A 6,228-nucleotide genomic window follows, 5' to 3' on the forward strand; every position below is an offset into this window, starting at 1 on the left:
GAGTGAGAATTGGAAGTAGATAATATTACTCTTATTATTGCTTAATGGGCACCTAATTTATTTAGACAAATAGAGATTTTGTTTGTTACAGAATGCGTTAAATAATGCAAGCTATTTTTCTCTGTTCTGATTAAACATATTCTCTTAAATTACCCTGATTCTTCAAAAAATAGACATTTTTGCCTTTGTAAAGGAAATAGAATGCAACATTATGTCTTCAGCTGAATTTTCTAATATGCTCAGCAATTGAAGTTGCTTTCATAAATAGATTTTCTGTTAAAATTCTGAATAGCAAATAATATACAGAGAAAATAGTGATTCATGCCATCATTATGCCTTCTTCATATAATAGGTCTCTAAACAAAATTCCCATGAGCAATGATGGGTCTTTAGGAACTCAGCTAATACTTAAAAGACACAAGATATGTTCTAGGCATATTTATAAGCACTTTATATTCATTAACCTAATCCTTATAACAATCCTAACAAGAAATTACTATAATTGTAATCTCCATTTTTACAGATGACAAAACTGAGGGATAGAAATTTTTAATGATTTATAGGCAGTCACAAAACTAGTTCTCACCAAGGCAGTCTGGCTCCAGAGACTTCCTTTTATGTTTGACACCACATGATATAACAAACAGAAAGTCTATTAGCGGTTAAATAAAATAGCCTGGGATTGGGAAGAGGATTGACTACAAAGTAGAATGAAGGAGTCAGTTGTTTGGTATAGTGTTTGGTATAGTGGAAATATACAGTACCTTAATTGTGTCCATAGCAAGCAACATGAGTGTAAATGTCAAAACTCATCAAACTGTACATGTAAAATGGATATATCTTATATATATATGTATATATATATAATGGATATATCATATATATATATATGTAAATTATACCTCAATAAAGTTAATTTGTAAAAAAAAGTGTCAAAACTAACTTTATGGCTCATTGTATAGTAAATTTTGGCAATTTTTGAATGCAGTGTTTTCTTTCTTTTTTTTTTTTGTGGTACAGATATATCCAAATTTTTGAGGTTTTAATGAGATAGACATTTCATAAAATTTAACTTAATATGCCTTAACATATCTGTGAGGTAGTTAGGTAAACAATACTACCCATTTTAATACGTAGTAAACAAAAGCATGGGTAAATGACATACTCATACTTTAAAAGCAATAAGAATAGAATGAAACATAGAGGCTTCGGTCCTTCTTTCTAGCCTAATCAAAGGAAAAAATTTTAAACTTTAAAATTTTTCTTTAAAAAAAATACATCATTTAAGATTTGGTCTTTCTTTCTTATACTTTCTTGATTAACAGATTAATACGTCTCCCAAAGTTGACATTCTTTTCTTCCGTAGTATGGTAAACTGGGTACAAAGCTTAATTCAAGCTAGGCCTCTGCTTCTACCTGAATTAGTAGAAAATTAAGCCATTATCTTGTGAGAACTAAAATTATATTTGACATTTTTTATCTTAGGCTGAAAAAAACAAAAGCAAGCAAGCAACAATAACAACAAAAAACTTGAAATAGGCTTCTCAAATGATGTAAATTCATCCCTTACAGGGAAGTAGAAGGTAGACACTACCATAAGGAAAAGATGCTTAGTTAATGGAAGTTAAACTTAAAAGTACAGTTACAATAATGAGGCTTAACTTCTGAAAATAGGTTTTATTCACCTCCCTAAAATAACCAATAATCACACTATGAGTTAGGTTTCTTTACTATTGTTTCCTTACTGGGTTTTTAACTACATCAGCTAAAATACAAAAATCCATTAATAATCTAAATTATCACTTGTGGTCTTTCTGGAAATTCTTAACCATATATTTATCTCAAAAAGTTCTGCTTTTGTTTTTTAAGTGATGAATTGTATTAGTCTATGTCACTGCATTTCTATAACAAAATAATGAAAGGTACAGCTAGTGTAAGCAAACATAAATCCAATTGAACTACCAGCTTAAAAAAATACTTTGGTTCTTCAGGAAAAAAATTAGCAACACAAAAAAACTGTTTAACAAGTCTGTTCACTTTCATAACTGTAATCTAAAATCTTTGTTACATGATACAGATTACTACAGAACTAAACCATGTAGTGATGAATGAACATACATGAAAGAACTTGTGCAATCAATAGATCTGGAGAAAAACTAGAGTGAAAATGCTAAGTAGAACAAATTGGTCTAAAATTATCAATTCCTTTCCTCTAAAAAAATACTGAGTCTACCAAGAAAATACAAAAACATAAGGCTGTAAGTAAATAAGAGTTGTGCGTCAGCTATTACAGTGCAGGTTATACTCAAGGCCACATACATCCTGCTTCACTGCTGCTTGCACACTCCTGGGTTTTGATCCTTCTTTAAATCATAATCTGGATCATTTTCCTCATCTCCTTCTTCTCCTTCCTCATCTGCTTCTTTACCCTCTTCATCATAATCATCATCATCATCTCCAGTGGCTTTTCCAGTAAAGTAAAATACTGATCATGTAAAAAGTGACCAATTTCAAAGTCTGCAACCAGGATAGCTTCAGCAGCAGCATCCAAATCTCCAATCTCAGGAAAGTCAGGAGGGGCAAAAAAATTAAAGAAAGCATCATTGGAAACTGTTTTGGTCACAGTACAAACTGTCCCATGTTCCTCATGTTTCTGTTTCTTAATGGTTTTCAAAGTGGCATTCTTTCCTTTTTTTCCAATCTATCTGGCACCCTATACAACCCATAATTTCTGGTCCATTAAAAGAAAAGGGACCAAAATCATCTGGTTCTGACCTCATCCTATATGTCTTTGTCAACACTTCATTTGTGAAATATTCATTGGATTCAAAGTGAAATTCTAAGACAAAACTTATAGGCTGGGCAGCATCTGAGAACTTCACTTTAATATCTTTCAAGTTCTTCAGAATAGGTTCCTCATGTTCCTGTACCATATCACTGAGCAAGTCAACGTTCTTAAAAACAGTCAACCAAAATTCAGGAATTCCCTTGCGGGTCTTCTTTTTCTTCATCCCTTTTCTCATCTTCAAGCTTGGCTTTTTTCTTTTAGCTCCTCTGAAATTTTGTCCTCCTCATCTGGTTTCCATTCACATTCTTCTTCCATAGGTTCATAAATTGCATTAGTGATCTCAAATCACTTATCAGATAGAGAACAGCATATTTTCTTTCAAGATCATGAACTTCCTCATAGAATTTGGCTTCTATCTGTGCACATTTAACTTGAAGATTTTTGAGAGCATTCACTCGTCTTTTAACTACCCTAGGCAGATTGTCCATATCTGCCATGTTGTAAGAACTCCAAATATCAGTGGCTAGCATGGCAAGCCAGTTTGGAGGGGGCGTGTGGCAGGCAGGGGGAGCTGGGCAGGCAGTGAATCAGGGTGGGGCAGGAACAGCAGGAGGCAGCACTGGCAGCAGATAGCTCTAAAAAAGGAGTGCAGTGTTTTCTATATAACCTAACTGATAGATAAAAAATACTGCCCTTTGCACCACCTGGGTGGCTCAGGCAGTTAAGCCACGGACTCCTGATTTTGACTCAGGGCATGATCTTGGGGTGGTGAAATGGAGTCCTACATGGGGCTTATGCTAGGTGTGGAGCCTGCTTAAGATTCGCTCTCTCTCTCCCTCTGTGCCACAACCACCCCCAACCCCCCACCCCCCACCAAATACTGCCCTTAAAAGTTACCAAATACACAACCCTTTGAAATGCAATAGAATAGTTAGCACAATCTCTATGGAATGTATCATAAAGTGGCTCTGTGACTAAAGATTAGCTTCAGGTCTTCTGTGTTCCATACTGATTTTCTTTGCTTATTCTATCACAGCAAAGGAAACCCTACCAAACAGATCATGATTTTGTTTCTCCTTTTCATTCTGTCTCTTTTGTCCATATCTTTTCACCCTTTCTTATTAGATTTATTTATTTATTTATTTATTTATTTATTTATTTATTTAATCACTGGAGTGATATCTTTAGTATTAAGAATAGTACCCATTATTTAATCATGTTTTTGTCTTAAAATTTATATTAACATGACTACACCATCTTTTCTTAGTTGATATTTGTATAGCATATCTTTTACTGGCCTTTTGTTTTAGCCTTTCAGTGTCCTATATCTTATAAGGACATGCACTTGTATTTGGTTTTGCTTTTTCATTTTTCATATAATGGGAATATTTCATTTATTTTTATTTAATCACTGATATATTTGAGTTTACATTTACCATCTATTTTTTTTAAATTCATTCCATCTAAGTTCTTTTTTCCTTCCTTTTATTTTCTTCTTTTTGATTGATAAATTTTTTTTTTATTTTTCCTTCTCTACCTCTTGTTAGTTTTACATTGCATTACTATGGTTTTACTGTTTATGTTGAGATTACAATATGCATATGTTAATATAATCTAGTTAAAAATATAACTTTTACCATTCCCTAGTCATGCTAAGAATTTAAACATTTAAAATTTCATTTTACTTTTTCTATTTTTTTTAAAGATGTTATTTATTTATTTATTCATGAGAGACAGAGAGAGAGAGAGAGGCAGAGACACAGGCAGGCAGAGGGAGAAGCAGGCTCCATGCAGGGAGCCCAACATGGGACTAGATCCCAGAACCCCAGGATAAGGCCCTGGGCCGAAGGTGGTGCTAAACCGCTGAGCCACTCAGGCTGCCCCCTTTTCTATTTTTATATATTATTGTCATAATTTCAATTCTACATACATGTTTGAACCTAACAGAAATGATTATTTTGCTCAGTCAGCATTAATTTATATTTACTATATTACTTACTCTTTCCGTTGTTCTTTATTTCTCACTCTGAGGTCATTTTAACTCCTCTGGAGTCATTTTTCTTTTGCCGAAGAAATCCCTTTAGTATTTTCTTGGAGGGCAGGTCTCTGGCAATACTTTTTTTTTTTTTGGAGTTTTATTTTTCTGAAAAAGTCTTTATTTTGCTTTCATTTTGGATTGATATTTTCCTCCACTGTCTATAACATTCTAGGTGGGCAGATATTTACTCTGGATACTTTAAAGGTGTCATATTGTTGCTTTCTGGCTTTCTTTATGTCTGTTAAAAATTTACTTGTTTGTTTTATTGTTTCTCTTTTTAAAAATGTGTCTCCCCCAGTGCTCTCCAATCCCCTAATCATTTCTTTTGGAAGTACCAAAAGTTCCCTTGATTTTTTTACTTCCAGCCATTTGACAATGATGTGTCTAGGCTTCATGTTCCTCATATTCATACTAGGAGTGTGCAAAAGGCTTCATGAATCTGTGGCTTCATCAACCATTTTCTCTGCAAATACTGCTTTTTCTTGATTCCCTTTCTCTTATCTTCCAGAACTCCAGTAACATGTCTGGCATGTAAATTATTTTTCTTATATACATTTCTGGATTTTTAATCTTTTTACCCTTCTGTGCCTCAGTACGAAATTTTTTATTGTTCTGTATTTCAGTTCACCAAATTGCTACTGTTCTCTGTCTAATCTGCCATATGTCCCTTTATCAAGTTTATAATTTTAATTGTTCTGTTTGCATCTAGAAATTTCATTTGACTTTCTTTTCAAGATTTAACTCTGGTGAAATTTTTCATATTTTAACTCTTTATCTTTCTCTCTATTTTCTTGAATGTATTAGTCATGATATTTTAATGTCCTTATTCAATAATTCCACTATCTGGGTAACCTATGGATCTCTTTTTACTGACTATTTTTTCTCTTGGTGTTAGGTTATGTAATCCTGTTTTTCAGTATACCTGTTTTTTTTTTTTTTAATTTAATGTCTGACATTGCATATGGAAAACTGAAGAGACTTCTTCATATTGCCTTTCTCAAAGACCAGAAGGAGTGGAGGTTGGTCCCTTTAATCGAATCAGAAATTAAATTCCAGACTGGATTGCACCTTTTCTAAGACTTCTTTCTAGATTTCTCTCACTTCTGTTCCAGGTATAGTTCCCAAGGAATTTCTGTTGAGAGCCCAGGATGCTCACCTATGCCTCTCTCTTCTTGTGTGACCAAAACTTGAATGCCTGTCTTCTAGTACAACTGTTAGACAGCCAAATCCTCTCTTTGCTCTTCAAAGACATCCTTCTTGGCTTCTTAGGCTCTTTTTGCCCACATAGCTGCAGAAGTCAATGTCATGAGATTCTCCCTCATGGGTGTTGTTTTCTCTTCCTTCTTTCTGGAATCCTAGCTCTTCATGTCTCTAATTTATGCCTCTCCAGCATCAATGGGAT

At 33.7% G+C, this 6,228-nt stretch overlaps 1 pseudogene; it reads right to left on the reverse strand.

Annotated features, from left to right (window-relative positions):
• Nucleotides 1–2,327: 2,327 nt before the first annotated feature.
• On the reverse strand, nt 2,328–3,285 carry LOC121480191 (annotated as a pseudogene).
• Nucleotides 3,286–6,228: the final 2,943 nt, after the last annotated feature.

The sequence above is a fragment of the Vulpes lagopus genome, chromosome 21 (genome assembly GCF_018345385.1).
Source record: "Vulpes lagopus strain Blue_001 chromosome 21, ASM1834538v1, whole genome shotgun sequence".
Taxonomy (NCBI): Eukaryota; Metazoa; Chordata; class Mammalia; order Carnivora; family Canidae; genus Vulpes; species Vulpes lagopus.